Here is a 26,475-nt window from a genome sequence, read left to right on the forward strand (position 1 = left end):
AAACTTCTAAATCTCTCCAATGATTTTTTTTAAAGATTTTATTTATTTATTTGACAGATGGAGATCACAAGTAGGCAGAGAAGCAGGCAGAGAGAGAGGAGGAAGCAGGCTCCCTGCTGAGCAGAGAGCCCGATGCAGGGCTCGATCCCAGCACCCTGGGACTATGACCCAACCCAAAGGCACTATGACTCGATCCCAGCACCCTGGGACTTTAACCCACTGAGCCACCCAGGTGTCCCTCCAGTGATTTTTAAGAGATAAAGCTTCCTTGGTTAGATTTGTTTTTCTCCCCTTTATTATCAGTGAAATCATTCCATGCATTGAATTTGACACTAAATTTTTCCACATTTACTGTGTTTGGGCGACCACAAACCTGACAAATGAGAGTTGATTACTATCCTTAATGGTGCTAAGAATTCCTTTCAGACCTAAGACATTGTCTAATTGACCAAAGTCACATAACTAGTCATTTCTGAAGATAAGAGTCATCCAAAGGCCATCTCAACCCAATGCTGCAGGACTGGGTACTCCACACGTGTCTGAATGACAGACGATCCAAAAAGTGCTCTGTGGAAAAGGAAAGGATTTGAAGGCTGTCAAGCCTCAACAAACTAATAACCCAGAATTTTGGCACACATCAATGTTAGAAGCAAAAGTTCTTCAGGAGAGATATGGCAATGCTCATTTCTCTAGGTCCAATTGTAAACTCTTAGGTGAAAAATAACCATCTTGGACTAGTTTGAGAGTTAACAAATGAGAAATCAAGTCCAACCTATTTTGAGCTTCAGACATGCTTTTAAGTGGAAAATTCAGAAGTCATTTAGAAAGACAACCTACACACCAGTATGATCATGGGCTCTGAAGTCTGACCATCCTAGGATAAGTCTTGCCTCTTGCTTTATTAACTCTCTTCTTAGGTCTCCTCATCTTCAAAGGACTCCTATAAAAATTAAAAGAAGTAACACATGTAAAGTGCTGGATGCAGTGCCTGGCAAAAAACTCTCCAACCCTCCCCCAAACCTCCCATCTGTTAGCTGTTTGACGTTGGGCAAGTCCCATACTTCTTTATGCTTCAATTTCAATTCTTATGTAAAAATAGGAAATACAATAAAAATTTTAAGGGTTTGTTATAAGGGTTAGGAAACATACAAATTTCTGACATTTAGGAGGGACTTAATAAATGGTAATTGTGATTAGTATTAAGTCTCTATTACGCAACATATCCTATATATATGTATACAGTGCGCCATGTTTAAATTTTACTCTACAATTTTTAAAAGAGCTCTTGCAAAGCTGAAGTGCAGCAGGGAAAAGTGAACTTGTACCTCTGCAGTCCTGATGTGAATTTGAATGAGGAAACTAGTTAAATAAATCCTGTTATTTTAGCTTTATTTTGTTTCAGAAGCAGTCAAAGTACAGTCCTAGCCTAGGAGTTGTTTTTGAAGGTCACTCATCCAAACGACTTCTTTAAAAGCACCTTCAAAAATTCCACATTATAGAAAAGGCACAAACCCCTCCTTTTGAGTTCTGAGTTAGTCAAGCAGAATACTTTATAATTGAAAAAGTAATTTTCCATATCTGTGTACATTGGATGTTCCTTTTGATTCTTTTGAATTCCTCTACTTGATTTTTGGCCCTTTGAACTATGGTTCAGTGGTGGAGTGATTCATGATTTTACTCCAACAAGGGATGACTTCTTGAAGTCTTTCTTACCTTTTCTTAGTTTTACTCCTGCTCAATGCAATACAGTTTGGTGATAAGCACCACCTGAGCATGATAAACTATTGTTTTTAAAGTTTGTTACTTTGTTGAAGACTATAGAAAAATAATAAAAATTTGACTTATAAAATTACCACCTATATTCTCCCCAAACTTAAGCAAACAAAACATGCAAACTGCAAGCTACTGTGGTTTCATTGTGAGCCCCTATGTAGACACAAGATGCTATAGTATATCCAGACCCTTCATCTTCATCCCAGAAGAGTGACACCAGTGTATAAAATCCCCAGATCCATTTGGATTGGGCCTTCACTAATGGGTTTGAGTCACATGCTTATCCCTGAATTTGTGCTAGAAGGATGGCCTTTCTTGATTGATTAGGCCTAGGTTACAATCTCTCCCTTTACTGGTAAATGGGATTCATCAAAACACGTAGTCAGAGAGGGGACGAGAGTTGGATCCCTAAACCAAAATCACAGGTGACTGCCAGAGGAGTCAGCAATCAATGCCTATCATTAGACATTCATTCTATTTACAGAATCAGTTCAAGTTTCTCTCCCAAGACAAGAAGTTTAGTTCCTGAGGGCAGGGTTCCCATCCCAATCCTTGCACACAATAGGCATCAAAAGACTGCATTCCTGCAAGCTTTATTCCCCTTTGGTTTCTTCTCAGCTTGGGGACAAACTGATTTTATAAGGGTAAGATCTTTTTGGTCTTACTGTCTTTCCAGTTCACACCAAGTAAAAGCCAAACTGACTGCAAATGATCCAAAGGGCACCACACTCAGGTCTCTCCATTACTCCTCCGCCCTCCTCTCCTATCTCTTATACACGCTCTGCTCCAGCCAGTCTGGCCCCGCCACAGCTCTTCCAAAAGGCCAGCTTCCGGTTTCCTTCTGCCTGGACTGTTCTTTCCTCAGATAGGCACGAGGCTCATTCCTTCTCAAATTCCCTTCAGCTAACACTTTCCCGGCCAGACCAGCCTTGTTCATAAATTTGTCCATAAACTCCCATTCCTTCTTCCCTGCTGCATTTTTTCCCCAGAGCCTTGATCACCACCTGAAACACCTACATTATTTATTATTTTTGTTGTTGTTCCCGTCACTAGAATATAAGTGCTGTGAGGTCAGGGGTTTCAGAGATTGTACTTCATGACTCTATCCATTGAGTATCCACTGAATGAACAGACAACATTCACGCATCCCCTGGTGCTCCAGGCCGTGGGAAAAGTGAGGCTGAGGGACTCCTATCCTGTTCTTCAAGAGCACTTTCCCCATCACTCTGGTCTCCACAACATGGATGCTCTTACCCTCACTCACTTGTATTTCCCTAATGCCTAGCACAGAGGACATGCTCAATAGATAAGTGAATAAAGTTGTGTGAATAACAAATGTTTTGAACGTGGCACTGACAGTGAATGCTTAGAGAGATTTGGGAAATCTTACATCATACTGACTTGTCAGTTATCCCAGAGAGAATAGTAAATTCACATGAAAGCAAATTTTGTCATGTGACTGGGCTATTATATCATCCCTCTCATGAGCATAGGGCATAGGCCCTGATGAACATACTCAAAATCAAACCAAAGACTCACTCTTTTTCTAGCCATTCATGTTTCCTGTTTTTCCTCCAACGCCCTTGCTCCAACACATACACACACACACACACACACACACCGTGAGACAGTTTGTCATCTAATACAGCATATTACAGCAATACGTTCATTAAATGAGTACAGTGACAGGAACTATAAAACTTCTAAGTTTCTGTTGCATTCACAAAGTGTTCTGAGGAGCGGAATAAGAGGTAGAAGTCTGATCTAACATGAGAGAGAGAGTGGAAGGGAGGAGGGAAAGGCCCAGAGGCAATGTAGCTACATAGACTCCCACTTTGGCCCAGTAAACCAGGCTGGCCTCCAGCATGACTCAGTTTGAAGCCCCCTCAGAAGACTTGGCTGACATTACTTCCTGCCCCAGTCAGACTTGGCTCAAGAACTGGAACAGGCCAAAACCTGCTAAAGAGCCCATTAGTAGATCCAACAGGAACTGGGAGCAGGGAAAAAGGAAATAAGGCAAGAACTGAAACCTTCTGTTAAAACAACATCAATTCCCCATAAATGTCATCTTTTATCAACAGAGCTCACATTGAAGACTTGTGAAAGGCCTGAAGTTCTAAAAAGGATGATTTATGCTCAACACTCTTCCATACCCGATATACCCAATATAAACCCAGGTTAATGTTAAATTTCGAACAATTATAAACCTGAAAGTCCTAGAACATCAAAAGTTGCCCAAAACACAGGGTCCAAAATAATCTGACACAGTTATTCTAGTACACCAAGACTAATTATGTGTAGTATAAGATATCTTGTTTGGACATTTGACTACATTTCTAGAGAAACAAATACATCTATAAGTGTCCAATGAACTGGGTCAGAGGCCACTGGAATTGCACTGAGAAACAAATGTAGATCACTCAGAACATCAGCTTTCAGTCCTGTTTTTAAAAACTTCTAGGTAAACATTGACTTTTCAAAAATTGCAGTGCTATCTTCCTAGAGTATTGGGAAACTTTTTGATTTTCTTGGATGATAATACTATCACTATACGTCAAAAAAAGACATCTTGAGATAATGAAGATAATTCATTTAATCCTCATGACAGCTCTATAGTGGAGGAGTGTTAACGTTATCCCCACATACGCAGCTGAGCAAACAGAGGCACAGGGGATGTAAGTAGCTGTCCTCACACAGCCAACAACCTACAGAGCCAGGACTGAAACCCATACTGTCTGACTCCTAAGATCACAACATCAACCATCCCACTGTCCATCTTCTCAGTGAATAGCAGCCATTTTTAGTCATCACTGAATCCTTCTAGTGTGCAGATTAAGAGATACTTAAATCGAAAAGCCAAAGATGCTGCTTAGGCATTCAAGGTATATCCTTCACCTTTTGAAAGGAGCTGAATCTCAGTAAGTCACTGCCTTGCTGGAAGCTTGTTGGGCCACCTGTAGGTCCTTCCCACATTCCCATTCTGCGATGATGTGCTACTTTTTGGTTTTTCTTGGTCTTGGCTCTTATTCATAGTTCACACCAATACATTTGTTCTATTTAGCTCTTGGATCTTTCTCTCATATCAGAAAAATGACTTTGCCTCACCTGTGTAATGTGACTTTTCTCTCAGAATATGCTTAGGGTCTTCTTCCCTTTGTTCTGCAGCTGGGATAAGACAATCTGGAGACATAGACTCAGAGTACTGACAGTTCCATCAACCAATACACAATATGCTAGAGTGTCTTACAGACACATTTTTTCCCTGGGCTGTGACCAAGAATATTTAAGTTTAGGAACATTCCAAATGAAGATTTTATAATAGTTTCTCAAAATGACTGAACTCATCCGTAGGCTCTTCTCAAATCTTCTGAAAAATTGACAATTCTGTGCCAGCTATCCTTTGGCTGTTTAAGCTTAGCTGACTTGTAGACTAGAGATTTATGCAGATGCCACTGCCCTACCTCATTCTCAACCAGTCAGTGGCTTACTGTGGGTGATTAAATAGCCACCGCTGTCGGCTTTCTTTATGTCCCAGCTATGATTTTTACGAGTGGCGATGATTAGAGTTACAAAAAGGAGCCCGGATATCTCACTCAAAGGTCGCTGTCCAGACTTAGCTAAAACTAAGACAATTATGATTTTGATTTTGGAATTAATTCAACAAATATCTGTTAAGCATAAATCATATACAAAGTAAGGTAGTAGGCTGTGAAAATATAAGAACAAACAACAATAATAATAATAATGGTTACTATTTTAATGTCTTATTATGCTAAGCTCTGTGCTGAGCACTAAAAATTTATTTCATTTGATTCCTATAACATTATAATTATATTATGATGATCCTATTACCTCATTCTATAATGAGGAAACTGAGGCACAGTAAGATAGCTTATCCAAAGTCGCACAGCTAATACGTGAAGGAGCTAGAAGATTCTCTCCCCCAGCCCCTCCCCCCACTCATACACGCTCTCTCTTTCTCTCTCATATGCATGCTTTCTATCTCTCAAATAAATAAATAACTCTTAAAAGTAGTAAAAACAAATAAAAAATAAAGATCCCTCTCTGGTAGACACTCTTAATCTCCATCAGCGTGGGTGGGTTTGGCGGGTTCTTCTCCACAATGTCCAGAGTTCAGCTAAGCTAGTGGGGTAGCTCCACACTGAGCATCATGGGAGCCATTGCTCCCTGGTTATCATAAGGCAGCAGAACTGATAGAAGCATCTGATCCATGACTATGTGACCTTGGATCTTTTATTATAACTTATGTTGACTAAGACCACAGAGTGAAGGAAACAATAGCTGTTGTTTGTTGTTCGTTTACCACGGTAGATGCTGTAGTGTAGCGTCACATGCTACTTCCCCTCACACCAGCATGTTACCATTGGAGCTTTGCACTGGACTGTCATCATCCTGACTGAAAAGTTTCCCTAGGAGACAGGTGGCTATGGACTACGGGGCATTTTTGTCCATGACTGGTAATGTTTTTATTTCTTTTCAGTTATTGGAGCTGTTGCCTACAGAGTTAAAGCCTAGAATCATGCATGGCCAGATACTAAAGAGTCTTCTTGCAGTTTAAAACTAAAGTCTTAAACTATATTTCGTATCATTTTATTCCTAATGCTGGGCACCCTAACACAGTTTCTTCCCAAGGGCTAGCCACACATTTATACTAAGATTTAATAAAGTCTCTCTCTCTCTCCTCGACCAAACTTGAGTCATATTCCTCAGAGTCCCTTTTTGATTAGGTCTGAACTCTGTGCTCTGTCTTTGGCTGACTTAGGCCAGTTTTAACAAGAATCCTACTGGGGCAGTTTAATGATATCTAATCACTTTGGGTTACCTTCAGCAAGAATCCTGTCCTGCCAGGTGACCCAGGACCCCCCTTAGCTTTGGTATTCCCATCCACTGTCTCCTACCCCATACTTTGGTTATAAATCTCTACTTATCCTTGTCATATTCAGGGTTAAACCCAATCTCTCTTCCTTAATACAAAACTTCCTTGACAAAAATATTTCCTACCATCTTTAGCAAGTATCATGAACATTTTTTCGTTAACACTTTTTAATGCCTCTCTTCTGTTTCATTAAAAATATCTTTTGGAATCAACCACTTTTTGTGAATTTTTGATTAATTGTGACAGCTGTGCCATGTGTTTCTGCAGAATTTTAAGCTTCATACCATTACCTTTCCAAATGTTCTCAGAACCAAAAGAAGTTGATTTTTAAAAATATGGACTCAGTAGAATTATATCTAGCAAAGCTGCTTGGAATATTTTATAAATAATGGTTTGAAACCTGTCAAGTCCCAGAATTAAGCTTGCAAATAAACTCACAATGATTGTCAGTGTTCTTTGATAAAGAAGCTATACTCAACAGTGTGAAATAGATTTGGTCTGCAAGTAAGCTCAAAGTCAAGTAAAAGAGCTGAGCATCTTTAATTTGGAAAAGAAACATTAGGGCTGTGATCAACTTGTAAACTTATACCCTTTTTCCTAAACATAACATTGTTGTTAAAGTAGTTTTTAAATCTTTTTAAGAAATGTTCACATAGGGGCGCCTGGGTGGCTCCGTGGATTAAAGCCTCTGCCTTCGGCTCAGGTCATGATCCCAGGGTCCTGGGATCGAGCCCCGCATCTAGCCCCGCATCGGGCTCTCTGCTCCGCAGGGAGCCAGCTTCCTCCTGTCTCTCTGCCTCGTTGTGATTTCTCTCGGTCAAATAAATAAAATATTAAAAAAAAAAAAAAAGAAAGAAAAAGAAAAAGAAATGTTCACATAATAAAAAGACGTTGTTTTGAAAACTGCACTTCAATCCAGAAAGTGAGGCTATTATAATCATACCAAAAAATAATATTTCCTTTCACTGGGATGGATTTTCATGTTTTCTTTTTACTATCTGAAAATACATGTTGGTGGGTTATAAAGGATGGACCAAACCAGGGATGGGAGAAGACCAGTGGATTGTTAACATTCCACTTTCCTGCCTTAATCTCCTTAATCTGATTGTTCAGATCACTCATACAAGGGTCCTAAACCACATTAAAATTACTACCTGGGGGGCATTTCTAACTACTAATGAGATAAACAGGATGTGTCGGTGTCATTCTAAAAGGCTTGCATGACTCAGCGAGGGCCTCTAACAATAAGCTTACCAAACTGTTTTTAGACTTCAGGATCCTCTTCCACTTTCTCCTCCTCTTTTTCTTCAAGAACTTCAAGCATAGGAGCAGACTCATTCCATAGGAAATCCACCTAAAGTCTACTTTTAACCCTGGCATGAGGTTGACAGATCTCTCTTGCAAGGATATGATTTAATGGGTAATTCCAACTTTTACTATAGCGGATGTGAGTAGCCTTTCTCCAGGTGAGCAGAGGATGAAGAAAAAAAATTTTAAAAGATTATGTTGCATAAATTCCTGAAACTATGATTTGATTTTCTATAATTATGAAAAAAATCAATCATCAAATATAAGTAATAAATAACCACCCATGTACCCACAACTGACATTTATCAAATATTGACATTTTTGCCTTAATCTTTCAAAATCTTTTTTTAAATAAAATATTTTAGATTGTTAAAGCTTAGAGTGTACCCTTTCCTCAGTTTACTTTCTTTCCTTCCCAGATGTAGCCACTGTCTTAAATTTGTAGCTAATTATGCCCATAAATATTTTATGCTTTCATCACAAATGATATATTCATTAACAATATGTTGTATCTTTTGTATGTTTTAAAAATTTCTATTCTGCATATGTAATCTTTGTATACTTAAAATTCCATGTCATATATATAATTTCAGTCGGTATGTTTTCAATGTTCCATATTGTTTCAGACCAATTTCTCCCTGCTGATGGACATTTAGGTAGTTTCCAAATTATTCCTATTATACTAATTTGACTTTGATGCTTTCAAGTTGAACACAATTTCTCAGAACGCCAACATCAAACATGGCCATTCCATGATGGTGATGGATCAGAACACAAACTAGCAGTGTTTACTAAGTAATCATGTCTGAATATAGACAAAAACATGAACACTGGTCCACAGAAATGACCAAACATCCCTCTCCAGCTAATATGACTGAAAGCTGCTTCTTTACCAATTACATCTTTAGACTCATCCTAGACCTCTCTCCCTCTAAATAAGATTTAATAAAATACATGATCATTCATTTGTCCCACTCCTATACAACTCAGAGTGGAGGCACACTTCTTAAGTCCTCTCCCAAACCACCTAAAACAAGGCTAAATTCATAAGTACTTTCTAGCCCCTCTTACTTGAGCACTTCCCTGTTCCCCAATGTGAGCATCATCTTTCATGAAACAAGTAAGAAACACAAATTGTTCAAACTTAGGTGTGTATGTTCCTGGTGGCCCGTGGCTGTAGAGCATGGACACTAATGAGGCTGAACATCTTTTCACACTTACATTGGTCAGAATATCCATCAGAGGTGTGAGTTGATTTTGACTCCAAGATAATCAGAGAGGCCAAAGCCTCTTGAGGGTCTCCTTTTGTTCTGCACCTTTTTTTTTTTCCCCCAAATTGTCTGTTTATGCCCTTTGACCATTTTTCTATTGCCTTATTTCTTCATTTTATTAATATTTATAGTTCCTTATATTTTCTAGATATAAAACCTTCATCGATTATACTGAAAATAAATATATTTATTTAGTCATCCTTGTTGATTTTTTTAATAGTGTATGATCTTTGTGACCCAAGAAATTCTTCCTTATATAAAGGTCATAAATATATTCTATTTTTCTTCTATTTCCAATACTGAAGCTTTGCCTTTTTTCAGTTTCACTATTATACTGTACTACAATTTATATTTGTGTATGGTAAAAGATAGTAATATGATTTCATTTTTTCCCAATCTGATAACCAAACTATTCTTTTTAAGTAGGCTCCACACCCAGTGTGGAGCCCAGTAAGGGGCCCAAACTCACGACCCTGAGATCAAGAGCTGAGCTGATATCAAGAGTCAGATGATTAACCAACTGTGCCACCCAGGTGCCCTGAATGAGAAACTATTCAATAAAATATATTGGATAATCTTTCCTTTCTCCATCCCCATATCTGACGCTTGCCAAGTTTCTAAAGATGTGTAAACCTTGTTCTTGAGTCTATCCTGTCCTATCATTTAGTTTATTAATATACATTAATTGATACTATTTTCATTATCATTGTGCCCTATTCTTTTCCTTCACAACACCTATAATTTGTAATTAAGCGTTTATGTCTAATGTCTAACTTCCTCATCAGATAGTACATTCCATATAGTACCCAACACAGAGTAAAGACTCAATATATATTTGTTGAATGAATGGATACATGAGTAAAAGAATAAGTTAATATTAGAATAGAGCCATAATAAGAAGCCAAGTGATCTCACCTTCATCTGCCTGTGGCCTTCTGCATGTCCAGTTCTCAACTCTTCTAATTTGGGCAGATTATTGGGGTTCTACAGATATCTTCTTAATTTACTTCTTTTTGTTTTTGCTGTTCCACAGAAAGAAGAGTTCCAAATTTGTTCTTATTGCTTCATTTTTATTTCATCCCACCTGTATTTTTCAAACAGAGATACTTAAATTTTCATGCAGGTGAAGATTTTCTCTTATTTTTCCTCTCATGCTCTTCGAAGTTTCCCCCAGTATTTGCAACAATTTCTTCCTTTATATCATCATAATAACCTTTATAGTAATACAGTGAGTACTAGGGCCAGAGTCTGTTCCATATATACTCTAAGTATATTAGCTCATCTAACCCTTACAATATACCATGGGGTATATTCTCTTATTATAAATGTTTAAAGAGGAGGGAACTAAGACACAGAGAATTGAAGTAGTTTACCTAAGGTAACCAAGCTACTGCATGGTTAAAACAAGATGTAAATCCAGGCAGTCTGGATGGGGGGAAGGAGAGAATTTAAGGTCTGTGTTTGTAACTTATTTTATATAGACATTGCTGATTCTATATTTTGAAAAGTATTTCTGATCATATTATTTTTATGAAGGTAATTTATTAATTACATAAGGGGGGTACTCAGGGGATGGTTCTTGCTTCGTACCTGGAAACTGGGGAGCTGGCCTCCCCAAGCCTGCACAGTCATGGTTTAAAATCCTACAGGAAGAACCATCCTGCCTCTTTCAGAATCTCTGTATTAACAGTATCACACAAACACATGCACAGATATACATTACCTTTTCTTCTCTCCTCCGAATTACCTGTTTCCTTTGGAGTCAGATGTCCTCAAGTGTTCAACTGACAAGCTTCCTTTTCCTTTGCATGGGCTGAAAGCTGGCAGGTGTAATCAGGAGAGGAGTCAACAACCACCACTAACCCCCTTAACTTGCCCTCCCCTGTATAGGTTTTCATCTCTTTTAGAGGTATTTTTTAGGCTGCTGTTAAGGTCTTTGCAAGCATTAGAGTTGGGGTTGGAGTTTGTAGATAGTTTGTATTTAGTAATATCTTGTTTTCCAACAAATGTTAATAAGGATGTGGAGAAAGGGGAACCCTCTTACACTGTTGGTGGGAATGCAAGCTGGTACAGCCACTCTGGAAAATGGTATCTTGAGGTTCCTCAAGAACTTAAAAATAGAGCTAACCTATGACCCAGCAATTGCACTACTAAGTATTTATCTCAATGATACAAATACAGTAATCCAAAAGCACCTGCACCCCAATGTTCATAGCAGTAATGTCCACGGTATCCAAATTGTAGAAAGAGCTGAGATGTGCATCAACAGATGAATAGATAAAGAAGTTGTAGCAGAGATATATAGTGGAATATTACTCAGCCATCAGAAAGGGGGAACACTAACCATTTATATTGATGTGGATGGAACTAGAGGATATTATGCTGAGCAAAATAAGTGAATCAGGAAAGACAATTATCATATGATTTCACTTATATGTGGAATATAAGAAACAGAGCCGAGGACTGTAGGGGAATAAAGGGAAAACAGAATGGGAAATCATCAAAGAGGGAGAAGAACCATGAGAGACATTTAACTACAGTAAACAAACTGAGGGTTGCTGGAAGGAGGGTGAGTAGGGGCATAGGTTAACTGGGTGATGAGCATTAAGGAGGGCACGTGATGTGATGAGCAACGGCTGTTATACGCAACCGATAATTTATTGAACACTACATCTGAAACTGATGGTGTTTTAGTTGGCTAATTGAATTTAAATTTTAAAAAATAAAAATAAATAATATATTGTTTTCAAGCATACAGTCCCTTAATCAACTTATAGCTTCTCTTTCCTCCCATCATTGTCCCAACAGAAACAGTGGAGGTTCTATGACAAAGAATGAGTTCCCACTTGTTTGTGCTTCAGAAAGTTCTGAATCTCACACCTTTCTTTCAGTTGGGCCACTGATATCCCTGTGCTGTTATAGTCTTATTTTCTTAAGTGCATCTTTACTGTACTTTAATGAGGTTGAGGGGCTTGGTAAATTAAACACATATGCTCTATCTCATCTTCAACTGGTGATCAGAATAGAAATAACTTATAAAATCCTTGAGAAAGATCTCAAATTTTCTTAGATGTGTCACTTGATTTTTACAGGTATAGAAAAATTAATTTATAAATGAATATCCTAAACAAAATAGAGCCATCTACTATAACATAACTAGAAGTATGCCAAAGATCACAAACTAGGTAATGTTTTGCAGGAGTTTTTTGTGACTTCCCACTTGCCTCTAAAACATTCTGCCACTTGCTTTCATTTGCTCATTTTATTTTGGAATTAATTCTCCAGGGTATTGTGAGTTCTTTTTTTTTTTCCAGAAAAAGTGAAACAAAGAATAAAATATTTTTCTAAAAATATACTAAGACAGCAGTGTATATTTTTAAAAATCTGTCCACAGCCTTCAACATAACTAGTTCGATCTATCAACCTCAAGGCAAAGTACAGGAAATTATTTTTAACAACTTTTTTTTTTTACTGATTATAAAAGTAGTTCATGCTCATTATAGAAAATTGGTGAATATACACAAGCAAAAAAAAAAAAAAAAAAAATCTCCTAATCCTAGCATTAGAATGAAGAATTTCTTGAATCTCTGCTTGACCTGTGACTTCTCAGTATGTTTAATAATGATACCAATAAATGTATCAAAAATTTTCTCATCTGGTCTTACTAATAATCAGTAAGTTACTTTCTCATAATCATACAGGAAGCTGCCCAAATGAAGACTTTAGAATTACTTTTCTTTTTCAAAAGCATAAGTTAGGCTCTAAAAGATTTGAAGAATAATTTTTTTTAAACATTCTCTCTCTGTCTCTGTCTCTCTCTTGATCAAAATAGGGATTCTTCAGCCATTTGGTAACTACTCTAAAAGTCAGCAAGTCCAAACCTGGTTTGTCTGTATTTTTCCTCTTTTTGTTTGTGAAAGTAAGATTTGAAAAATGCATGTGGGTTTTGAATCTCCTGCTGCGCCAGCCATGATTTCCCATAAAAGGGGGAACATTTATTTGTGTATATGAAGTCCTGGACAGCAGTACTTGGTCAGACGTGAGACAGATGTATGTGTGCACAGCTGTTTGTGTTTAAGGACAGAATACAGACATAAATAAGGTTAGATATCCTTGGTTTGATGCTAGAATATTTTCATACACCATATTCAAAGGAATATCTGTCATAACTGAAAACAAGGGGAAATTTATCAGAAACAGAGCACAGACCCTTTCCCTAGAGCCAGGATAAACAAAACCAATATGGGCCTATCAAGCTAAGGTCTTGTAAAATAAACTTCATTGTACAAAAGAAAACCACCTTTTTTATTCATAAAAATATTGTCAGATATTAAAGTCAGATAGGACTGTCTTCTATGAAATGAAAGAGTAGAGCTAGATTTTTCTGGCTTGTCGGTCAGTATCAGCATTGCCATTATGTTTAAACTACTAACTCTAGAAAGGAATGCTTTGTGAAAGAAGGCTGTTGCTGTTTTTGCCAGTAAGCTTCTTTTCCTGAGACAGACTAGCAACATGTTTCTTTCCTATGAAAAAAAAAAAAGTTTATTTTGAAACAAAACTGCCACATCTATGGTATATTTCAATGCAAAATCATTCTCAGAATGATGTTTTTCTCTGCATGATACAAAAGGCACAGCATACAAATGACAAATCTGAGACTGAAGGTCACAGAGATTTTTAGAGAGTCTTAGAATTTGTCTTATAGCTATCATGACCCAGAAATTTGAGGTGTGCCTCAGGGGGAAAAAAAAAAAAGATAAGGGAGAATTTTGCTAATTGCTTTATTTATCTAAATTCTCTTTGGCCTAATCTAATTAAGAAAAATCATTCACATGATATGCTAGCTGGATAAAATAATTTGTCAAGCAAAATTTATTCAAATGAGTTTTTTTAATGGATGGTCTAAACAATACTCATTTTCACACTATATCTGCCAAGATTTTCACATCTCAAACCCTCCTTTGCCTCTACCCAGGTTTTCCCTGCAGAAAAATCCCATTAAAACTTCAGAGCAGGCCTTCAAAGTAACTATACACTTTGTTTAGAAGGTACTCTTGTTTTGATGAAAATCCTAAAACAATTCCTTTAAAGGGTTTGTTTAAAAGAATCCAAGACACAGAGATATCCACAAGACTGAAATGCTATACTTTATTTACATAAGTTTGGACTTTGAAGAAGTGTTTTGTTTTGTTTTCTTGTCAACCCAATAAATCATATTGAGAATCATGGGTGACTTACAATGTTCAAGAACCAAAGAAGACAACTTAGTTTGTCCTTTTAACCTCACTCTGATAACTTGGCCACTATTAGTTTAAGTCTTATGATGAAAACAGAGGACTAAAAAAAGTAGAACTTGTGATTCACAGACCTGTACCCCTGGGGATAAAAATATATGTTTATAAAAAATAAAAAATTATATTAAAAAAAAAAACTGGGAAAAAAAAGTAGAACTTGCTGTAGCAATCTTTGCCTGGACAATTAAGGCATTCCACACAGCATCTAAAAGTGGATACTTGCTGAACTGTTATAGGCCTTCAAAAATAGTAAAATCCCTTTGAGACATATCTATATCACTTGTATAACATAATTTTTAGAAGTACATATTTTGTGCTATTATATGTACAGAAAAATGCAATGGAAAAGCAATGAAAAAGGAACAAAATTATGGAGCAATGAAAAGTCCTCCCCCACGCCCCATAAACTTGAAACTAATACTTGAAGCAGTGTTAGAAAGAAGTTTATACTATAAAATAAGATGTGCTTTTTACTGCCAGAGATAAATGGTAGCATCATAATTTGGAGGGGGAAAAGGTTACCCTAAAGACTTAAATATTTCCAAGAGGAAGCTTTTAAATTATATTTTGTAAGATCTTCTTTAGAGTGTATGTTCATTTTCTGATTTGATAATTTTATTCTCTTGTTACTCAGAGTATTGTGTCAATAAGGACTGAAAGCTGCTAGCAGAGAAAGAAAATTTGCAAATTTACAAGGTCAAACACTATTTCAAGTCAAAAGAAAAATCATGCCATCTATGGTGATGCAAAGGATTTTTCTGGCACCTGCTTGGTGCCATGCCCGCCAGCATAACACTGACAACACCTGATGACAATGGCTTATTTGCTCGTCTGTCCTTACTCTACTTCCTTTGTACCATGAGCTCCACAAAGAAAGACAAGGCCATATCTCAAGTTATTCTTTTCATCCATACACTTGGACAATGTTGGTCTTGCAGATCAAAGAACCAGTTCTCTCACAGGGAAAATAAGAACAATATGTCACATTCCGTCTGCTGGTGTCCCCACTTCTGAGTTTCCAGGCGGAGGCTCCTTCTTATCATTGGAGCATCATCACTCCATCTCGCTTCCACGGACATGTGTCATAAATAGACCCTCTTCTTCAGTCCCTCTCCCCATGAGCCCATGTCAACACACACACACACGTGCGCACATACACATACACTCAGACACCATTTACTCTAAGATTCCTGAGTCATCTGGCAGAATACACTAGATTAGGCTCTGATTTCTCCCCACTGGGCCTGAGCAGCATCTCTGAAGCCCACCCATTGGTGCATTTGACTCTATCATAGAGTTTTTGTCAAGTGGCTGTTTTCCTGCCATGACCCATCAGTGGCTTGCCTATCCAGCTCCTGGCCAATGACATGTGAGTGTGGTAGAAAAGAGCGACCAAGAGCTGTGTCCACCTCATTTTAAATGAACTATCCCCAGCATGCAGAAAATTATGATATAATAAATATCTGTGTGTAATCACCACCAGTCCTATTAAATTTCATTATTTTGCCATATTTTCTTCTGATCTCTTTCCTTTTTAAAACACAGAATAGATATGGGTAAGCTCATCATGCCACCTGCCTAGAACCCATCTCAACCCCCCACCCATGACATATATGAAGGTCAACACTAATCCACATTTGGTGTGTATTATTCCCTTGCATGGCTCTGTACGTTTATTGGAACTGAATGCATCTGTAAACATTGTATAGCACTGACTTGTTTGTTTTATACAAATATATGTTTTATATTTTACATTGAATTCTACAACTTTTCTTTCAACATGGTATGTTTGTGATTTATAGATGTTGATTTTGACTTATCTCTATGTTTGTACCCAGAAGTATATAAATAATTTAGAACCTAAAATGTGTTCTTTATAATGTTTATGCATTCTGGAAGGAATACATTCATTTTAAATCTTTTTTCAAAATATTGCATATGACTTCAAAAGTGCGCCTTGTTGCAAAACTGCCAAAATAAACTTCATGTTTGTCCATTTTGCTAGTAGACGAACAATTACTTTGTAGGAAATTTCCCCAAGAATGAACAAACAAGTTGACATATGACACTGAATGCTATACTTACTCCTTACTTGGTGTCTTTTTAAAATTTAATTTAATTTAACTTTATTTCATGTTATTTTTTTCTATTCTATTCTCTTCTTTTATTTTATCTGAGAGAGAGAATATGAGCTAGAGGTAAGAATAGAAGGAGAAGGAGAATCAGACTCCTCACTGAACAGGGACCCCCACTGGGAGCTTGATCCCATGACCTTGAGTTCATGACCTGAGCTGAAGGCAGAGGCTTAACCAACTGAACCACCCAGGTACACGTCGTTCCTTACTTGTAAGATACCAGGATTCTAGATAACTGCCAATACTCATCAGAATAATCTAGCAAAAAGTGTTTTCTTGAACAAAAATATTTTTTAAGCAAACAGGAATAAGAAAAACTAAATATATGCACATATATCTATCCTGTCAATATTTGGAGTGAAATCCATTGACAAAATTAATTTTTGAAATGCTATTTGATACTCAGAAAAATAAAATTATCTTACCTCAATCAATGTGAAAGAGTAAGTCTCGTATTATTTTTTTTTTTTACAAAAAAGGAGTACACTGCTTAGATTTCCTAAATCAGTTGTAAAACTTAGTAACCACAAGGGAGAGCCTTGAATGAAAAATCCATGGATTCACAGTTTTGTTCTTAAATTAGTGATGCAGTGATAGTAAAGAACCAAACATAAGAAGGAAGTAGTGGACAGAAGACAGAATGTTGAATCAACTGTTCTCTATGTTCCATTAACACATGTCTGAAAATTTACATGTTGTTGATTTTCAACCAATAGTTTTTCTTAACTTGGCTTAAAAGTTCCCTTTGACTTGTAATATATTATTAGCCTTGGAAAAAACAATAAAAGGTCCATCTTATTGAGCTTTTAATATATTCCAGACAGTATGTATGGTGTATATTGTGTACACATAGTGTGTTATATGTAGAAATATAGTGTTATATATCAAATACTGCATAATTTTCTTCATAATTCAATAAGAAAGGTCTTTGTGGGATTTTTTTGGTTTGGTTTTTTATTTTTGTTATTGTTGTTGCATCATTTTACGGTTTGGGAAGTTGAAATTTAGAAAGGTGAAGAAAGTGGAACCAGGGTGAACCAACCAGTTAGTTGGGTATCTGCCTTCAGCACAGGTCATGACCCCAGGGTCTGGGGATAGAGCCCCACAGTGGGCTCCCTGCTCAGCTTTTCCTTCTCCCTTCTGCTCATGCTTTCTCTCTCTTGCTATCTCATTCCTCTCCTAAATACACAAAATCTTTAAGAAAAAAAAAAAAAAAGGTAAAGAACATAGTAGTAAATATGTGTAATCCCACCTACTTTGAGAATCCTGGGTCCTTCTCCTTTCTACATGAGTTTTTTGGTAATAGATTTATCAATTTCTTCAAAAATGACTGTTAGGACTTTAAATAGGAATGCATTGAATCTATAGATTACTTTAAGGAAGATTGCCAAGTTAACAAAATTGAATCTTCCATTTTATTAAAATGATCTTACAATTCATGAAACAATCCCTCCATTTATTTAGGTCATCTTTATTTTATAAAGTTTATTTTTCAGTCTAGAGTTTCCATTTGGGTTTTTTTATGGTCTCCTTTTTTTTTTTTTTCTTCAACAGGATTTCCATTTCTCCATTGAGATTTTCATCCATTGAAAACATGTTTCTTTTTGTTTGTCTGTTTGTTGTTGTTGTTGTTTACTTTATTGAGGACAGTTATATCACTTTTTAAAACCTTGTCCGATAGTTCTAACATTTAGTTCAACTACCCTCAGACTAAATTTTTTTTCCTTTTGAAAATGTGTTTCTTTTTCTTGGTCTTGCATATTTTGGGTAATCTTGGATTTATCTGGATACTAATAATTGTAAATTGTGGAGATTCTGGATTCTGTTTTCTCTGATGAGCATTGCTTCTTCTGTTTTAGCGAGTAATTTTCTCCATTGGGCTTGAACTTCAAACTCTTCTGGATTTCTTGACTGGCCCCTCCAGTCCAGTTTAGACCTTCTGCCTTTAGCTGTGCTGCTTTGAGTCTACTTCATGCATATTTGATTCAGAGGGGCAGAAATTTGAGCAGACAGAATTTGGGGATCCCATTTTTGGGGATCCACCTGTGTGGATAAAACTTTATGGATGCATGATTCTAATTCAGCTGGCCAGGTCTAGGTCTTTCCATGTGGATCCCCACACCTCTCCCTGTATGCCCTGGATGGCACTTAGTCCTGGGTAAGAGCTATCTTAAAGAGAGCGTCCTGTGTTCCCTCCTTTAAGCAGGATTCTCCACCAGGTCTGTCTTCTGCTTACTGCCCAGTAACTCTAGGTAATTATTTTATGTGTTACTTCCAGATGTTATAATTACTTCCTATAAATTTTTCTTTTCTGGTGGAATTATAGTCCATCATTTCAAGAAATAAAACTCCCTACCTAAAAACTGATATTCTGAACTACAAAGATTTTATTGAATTTATGAATTCAACTTGGACATATTTGAAATGCTGTCTTTATCCCAATAGAAACAACTCCTTTAATTACTGGTGAGCCCAACATGACTAGACACTCTCAATTATTCAGTGCTGGTCATTCATGAACATCTAGATTCCAAGAATTCTCTGTTCCCATTATACCATAGTCTTTCCTTTTCACTATAGCCATTGACCTACAACATCAAATGGTAAAGTTGGAAGCAATAAACTCCTGGTCATTGCTTTCAATAAAAACAAATAGGAGAGATACTGGCCAGTTTTGACTCTAGTGAGATTTAAGAAATTCCACAGGACCTGGTTTCCCACACTACCCTTGATCCTCGTCCCTGTTAAGTGTACAGCCTGCTCTCCCAGGTACTACTTCAAATTAATTTTAATCTCTCTTTTTTTAGTTGGTCGATTCACGACATCACTCAATGCATATTTATTTTCTCAACTTTCACTTCTTCCCAGTTGTATTTTTTTCTCTGCTATTTATCTCTATTTTCCAAGCTTACTTCACTTTTAATGCACCACCCACCAAGCCTGTAGCCTACCCCTGATAAAGCTTTTTAATTGAACAGTCCTTGTATTCTTCTTTCATTCTCAAATCCCTATAGGCTTGTGGCAGAGATAGGTTACAAAAACCTAAATTTCTTTCCTTCTTGACATTATCCATTTTCTCCCAAATAACTTGAAATAGTGTAAATATTTGCTAGGGATTTTATCCTAATACCCCAGGCAGTGAGACATCAGTGGTAAAACAAAACAAAACAAAACAAAAAAAACCAAAACCCAAACAAAACAAACAAAGACCAGAAGGGACATGTCACAGGGAATTTTCTACACAACTTAATGACTAAAGGGAATCTTTATTTAATTAAAATTTTATATCTGTCTTATTTCCGCCCATAAACAACACTGAATTTCTCAGGGCTCTTATTTGCATTTTCCATTTCCTTTACGTTAATGATGTCTTGAATTCTTGGCTAGACCTCATCAGAAAAGTCATTTTCCCTTGAGTAGGAGTAGCAAATGAAGCATACCTCTTAGACATACTCGGCATTTCCCAAAAGCTTCAGAAGAAAGGAGTCATTGCCACGGCCATCATCAAGGGATGTTCTAAATCCCATAGGTCTAGACATCTAATCAGAGAAGTCAGAGAAGACAAATAGCCTGTCAATAATTGTGTTTTTAAATGTTTCGGTTTTTTTACCTGTAGGTTAAAAGAAAGATAACTTGCAGTTCTATATGAATCGAAAATAGTTCTGCAGTCATACTCCATGTGAGACACGGTTTAAGCACTTTACCAGTATTAGCTCAAATGTGGTGCATTCTATTATTATCCTCATTCTGTTATAGTTCAAAAACTTTTATAATATCATACACCTAGGTTTGGCAAAGCTGGGGTGTGAATCCTGGTATTAGCCTTTAGACGCTGTGTCTTTATACACTACACAACACCATGCTATCTTGGTTGGTGTCATTTATGTCCTAATAAAGAAGGACATATTGTTGTATCCAACAATACATGAAATAAAGATGCCAAGATAAAAGAAGGTACTCAAAAAATCTTGGACTATATACTTAAGTGTAAATGAATGGTAATACAGAATACGGAAAGAGGTAATGTAAGTATCAGATTGCACAGCATGAAATGGCCATTTTTATATCTCGAACTGTGCATATCAACCATTTCAAGTGGTTCAATTAAGTATTAAATCAGGACACTTGAAATAGATATTCAAAGGAAAAAAATGTAATACTAGTTTGGAATTAAAAACATGAACTGTTTTAGTATGATCTGGGAGTTAGTGAGATGTGGCTGGGTGAGAAGGCAGAAGTGAATTATTTTTAAAGGTCTGCCCTGTCAACAACATGGCACAGGAAAGTAAAACTGTGCTCAGGTTTTAGCTTAGGGAGGCGACACATAGCTGAGAACAAGAACGCCTTAGTGGTGATAGGCACTGAGTTAGTATCTTATTTTTGCAGAAAAGGGGAGAAATATGTGTTTGATTACAAGCATCAAAAAAGGAAGGGTGTTTCTGAAGAACTGACCTTCACTGCAGGCATGTAGCCAGAGTCTGGAGAACAGGCAGGTCAGGAAGGATGGTGGGTGTTCAGGACCCCACCCTTTGCAAAGCCCGTTGGGAATGGCAAAAAGGAATTTCTCACACCTGGTCAGAGCCTCATTCTCTGTGGGTGGTATCATCCACAGCTGTACATAATCTAAATATGCTAGTGTCTTTTATGAGCTGCCTCTGGTGGAACACAATGACATAAAAAAATTGTGACCTAAAGAAATTGCCCTACTTTGAACTCTTGGCAAAGCTGTAAACATTGCTGACATTTCTTGATGTCAATTAGATTGTATTTTCTAGCATTCTTTCTTAATTGGTTTTGACTGGACTGAGACATACTGATGACTACAGTATTCTTAGTAATTACATCTACAACTTTCCAAAAGTCTTCAAGAAAACAGAGCACACTACTAAAACTGCTTGAGATAAAAATTTAAGTATGACTTTAAAGCTTAGGAACATGAATAGTTAGAAGAGAATTTGAGGTAAAGTCCAAAGAACTCTATTTGTCTCTAATGTCCATTTGATTTCCCTTATCTATTGAACAGGATGCTGAGTTATTATGCATTCTATGCTTGTGCAGTGTTTGGAGTGCCCTTGAAGAGTTATAATTTCCTTTTTACTTTTTGTACAGAATTTGTGTTTAATGGCAACAAACACTTAGACCCAACTCCAGGATTACTGAAGAGGGAAATAGAGAATTCAAAAATGGTAAAAATATTATTTTTTTAAGTTTTTACTTTCTTTATTTGTCAAAGAGAGAGAGCACAAGCAGGGGGAGTAGCAGACATAGGGACAAACAGACTTCCTACTGAACACAGAGCCCAATGTGGGACTCGGTCCCAGGACTCTGGGATCACGACCAGAGCCGAAGGCAAATGCCTAACTGACTTAGCCAACCAGGCATCCCAGGAAAATACTAATTTGAACACACTGTTTGATATGTTTATTCTAGCATGGCATACCAAATCTAATGAAAAGAGAGGGAAGTATATTAATAAACTCATATTAAAACAGAGTAAACAAGAAAGTTACTTGAATTAGGAGTAGTAATATGATTTACGAACTTCTGGGAAATGGGGACTAACTGAAATCTGCCATCGGCTACATGTCCATGAAGATGCTTGAAAAAGACAAAAAATATAAAGTATGTTAGAAAAAAAGTCATACCTACTGATAGGAGTCAAGTGGTCAGTGATCAATTTCCACTAAAAATGGATCAGGTTCAGAGAAGATAAATCATTCCATTAATGACAACGATCAAATATAGTTAACCCTTGAACAACATGGGAGTTGAGGCACCAACCTCCAACACGGCCAAAAATCTGGATATAATTTTGACTCTCCAAAATCTTTTTTTTTTTTTTTTAAGATTTTATTTATTTATTTGACAGAAAGAGATAGAGACAGTGAGAGAGGGAATACAAGCAGGGGGAGCAGGAGAGGGAGAAACAGGCATCCCACTCAGCAGAGAGCCTGATGTGGGGCTCAATCCCAGGACCCTGGGACCATGACCTGAGCCAAAGGCAGATGCTTAATGACAGACCCACCCAGGAGCCCCTACTCCCCAAAATCTTAATTACTAATAGCCTACTATTGACTAGAAGCCTTACTGATAACAGAGGTGATTCACACATATATCTATCATCTACTGTATCCTTATAATAAAGCAAGCTAGAGAAAAAAATGTTAAGAAACCATAAGGAAGAAAAAGTACATTTATAGTACTATACAGTAGTATTGAAAAAAAGTCCATAAATAAGGGGACCTATGCAGTTCAAACCCATGTTGTTGAAGAGTCAACTGTACTTTGATACATTTAAGTGATAAATTATACTCTCTTCCTTATACTCTGGCTGTGATGTTAAAAGTATTAAGGAAATGACCCCCCAAAAAAATAAAGAAGAAGGAAAAGAGACGATGAGGTCTGTTGAGTTGACGCAGATGGAATTTTAGGTACTGGAATGGAGAGTAGCCACTGACTGCAGACAATCTGAAGCCTGAATCCACTGAGGAATGTTCTGGGTTTTGAATTAAAAGTATTAAAATTAAAAGTAAAAATTAAAATTAAAAGTAAAAGTAAAAATTAAAATCATTGTTTTACCCAGGATCTCAGTAAACCTTCTGGAATGTGCTAGAATTGTTCACATCAGCCACTTGCTTCTCATGAGCAGGCCAGTCTTCCGAAAAGTCCTATGTGAGGGAGATCAAGAAATAAAGCCTTTCATGAGAACTACAAAAGAAGCTCCTCTGTCTAGTGGAATCCTCATTCCTTGTCCGTGATATTCACATTCCACATCCTTTGTCATTAAAAACATTTCGCATCTTCTGTCCGCATCTTTCCATCAATAAGACCTGTCACCTCATTGTAACAAACGTGATACAGTTTAATGACAAGCAGAGTGGATGCCAGAATTAAATTCTAAATTAGCAAGTGGAAAAAATGTTTGAATAGCTAAGTCAAATACACAGTACCATAAAGAGGGCAAAAATAAAATCATATACGTTATTTGTATTGGGGAGGAAGATCCTTCTCTGCCATAGGGTCCTTCTAGCTGGACTTAGAATCAAATTGACATGAAAGAGATAAACAGGAGAAAATGAAATTTAATAGGCTAATGCCAAGGGACTCCACACAGACATGAGATTCCAAAGACAATGAGGCAACATGAAGCTTTTATGGGTTATGGAGAGGGGCAGGGCTTGCAGACTCAAAAGGGAGAATGGCCATTAGCAGGAAGGTAAAAGGAAGTGTTTGGAAGAACAAAGGTTATCCTCTTATGCAGGTAAGTCCCTTAGATAGAGGGGCCCCTCTTCCTGGTACAGGCTCTTGCTTCTCATATAAATTTAGGCCTTGAGGAAGAGGCAGAGAAGTTTTCCTGCATTTGTTGGGTTTTTATTACTTTTAATTCAAAATAATCATTGTGCCAAACGGGCATATTCTGAGTGTCTCATCCTGCAACCCCTCAACTGAAATAATTGTACTGATATAAATGAAAAATCAATTATTTTGCTACAAAGGAAACCTAGATGACATCAAAACAGTAGAGATTTTACTGATCACAAAGCATAAATGCACTGATCATAAATCAATAAAATATAAAAAGGTAATGGGGAAACTTATTTACATAGAACTAGCTGGAAAGTAAGAATTACCTTTTTAAAGAAACTTTAAATCACAAACTAAACATTAAAATTTCAAAGCTAGATAGAGTAAAAAAAGTAACATCATACCAAAATATAAGGTATAGCTAAAGCAGGAATACTTTCAAATTTAAAGAAGTTACATGGTGGGGCGCCTGGGTGGCTCAGTGGGTTAAGCCTCTGCCTTTGGCTCAGGTCACGATCCCAGGGTCCTGGGATTGAGCCCCGCATTGGGCTCTCTGCTCAGCGGGGAGCCTGCTTCCCCCTCTCTTTCTGCCTGCCTCTCTGCCTACTTATGATCTCTGTCTGTCAAATAAATAAATAAAATCTTAAAAAAAAAAAAAGAAGTTACATGGTGTAAAATTAGAAAAAGACCACCAAAATTAACCAAAAGAAAATACATAAACAAAGTTAATTAAAAAAAAGTTGGAAAAGCAACAATAGAAAACAAAATATTTAAGAAAGTATAGATACACCCAAATTACATTATTTGAAAAGGCCAATAAGAAAACAATTCCTAGGAAGATTAATTAAGGGAAAAATACAGAAAGAAAAATGATACAAAGTTTAGAAATGAGAAGAGATATCATGCCATTGGTAACATAAGAATTAAAAAAGAATGCTGTCTGCAAATTATGATAGGCATTTTCAAGACCCAGAGGAAACTGATTTCTTTGCAAAAGATAAAAATTGACCCAAGAAGGAGTAGAATGCTTATATAAACTAATTATAAGAGAAGGGATTTACAATGTGTGGTAGATTCCTCACGTACCTAACATCCACACCCTGGTCATTGTGAATTTTTTCACCTTTTGACTTTAGGCTTGGCAACAAGACTTTCTTTAACCACTAACATGTGGGTGAAAGGAAAATATGACACCCTGAGCCTAGATACTCAGAGGCTGGAGGTGTTTCTGCTCTCTCTCTATTTGCCTCTGACACAGCCACAAAAAGAATATGGCCTCTCCAGCCATGTCTCTAGGGAGGATGTGAAGGACACATGAGACAGGGGAGCCAGCCAAACCCAGTAGACAGCAGTGATCGCCAGCCCCTGTGTAGATGAATAAGCAAGATCAGCTGGACTAAGCAGCGCCACCTCATATGACGTGCAGACCTCTGAGAAGAAAACACCGTGAAGTTTCCAAGTGTAGGCTTGGTGGACCCTGCGAGCATTGCTGAATGAAAGTGAACATGTACCAGTGCTATGCAAGTTCTTTCATCATAAAGGGCACAAGTACAAGGTTTCACAGAGGATTTTCCCTAATCTTAGATACAGATGATTTCAGAATAAATTGGATCTTTCCTAGAACACAGTAAAAGAATATAAACTTTCTTAGTTCATTTTATCAAACCAGACCCCTTAATACCAAAAAGTGCTATAGTAACAAAGAAAGAGGGAAAAAGAAAGAGGCAGGGCACCTGGGTGGCTCAGTGGGTTGAGTCACTGCCTTCAACTGGGTCATTCTTTCAGCGTCCTGGGATTGGGTCCCGCATCGGGCTCTCTGCTCAGCGGGGAGCCTGCTTCCCTCCCTCCCTCTCTCTCTGCCTGCCTCTCTGCCTGCTTGTGATCTGTCTCTGCCAAATGAATAAAAAAAAAAAAAAAAGAGGCAGACAGAGAGAAGAGGGGGAGGGAGGGACGGACAGAGAGAGAAAGAGAGTAAAGGAGAGAGAGAAAAAACGATAGGCCAATTTCATTTTCTAATACACAGCACAATTTATAAATACAATATTTGTTTTAAAAAATCTGATTAGTAACTGAAAAAATTAACATATTATGATGAAGAATGGTTAAGGAATATAACTTTAGTTCTATTTTTTCTCTCTTCTCCTGGTGTAAAAATCCTATGTTTATTCAGCTGACAGATGTTGTCCCACAGATTTTGAATGCTCTGTTCTCTTTGTTTCGATCTTTTCTGTCTTTGTGTTTCAGTTTGGGCGACATCTTTTACCCTGTCTTCAAGTTCACTAATGCTTTCCTTAGCTTGTTGAGTGTACTAATGGGCCATAACAAAGGCATTCTCCCTTTCTGTTACCATCCCTGTTACCCCTAGCACTTCTACTTGATTTTTTTCTTGATAAATGTTTCGTGTGTGCTTGAAAAACAATGTGATCATGTTTTACATGTGTGCTAATTAAATCTTCTGTACTTTCTATATCCAACTGAGAAAGATGAGTTAA

The 26,475-nt window shown here is 37.1% G+C and overlaps 1 long non-coding RNA gene across 2 annotated transcripts; it reads right to left on the bottom strand.

Moving 5' to 3' along the window:
- Positions 1–857: 857 nt before the first annotated feature.
- On the bottom strand, positions 858–23,346 carry LOC309869585. Of its 2 annotated transcripts, none has more exons than XR_014314276.1 (5): positions 23,258–23,346; positions 20,119–20,217; positions 10,997–11,062; positions 10,165–10,333; positions 858–940 (listed from the first exon to the last, which is right to left on the bottom strand). It is a non-coding gene; the product is annotated as an uncharacterized lncRNA (long non-coding RNA). The 2 variants fall into 2 exon arrangements; XR_014314277.1 differs by having other exon boundaries at positions 10,973–11,062.
- Positions 23,347–26,475: the final 3,129 nt, after the last annotated feature.

The sequence above is a fragment of the Mustela nivalis genome (genome assembly GCF_964662115.1).
Source record: "Mustela nivalis genome assembly, chromosome: 7".
NCBI lineage: Eukaryota > Metazoa > Chordata > Mammalia > Carnivora > Mustelidae > Mustela > Mustela nivalis.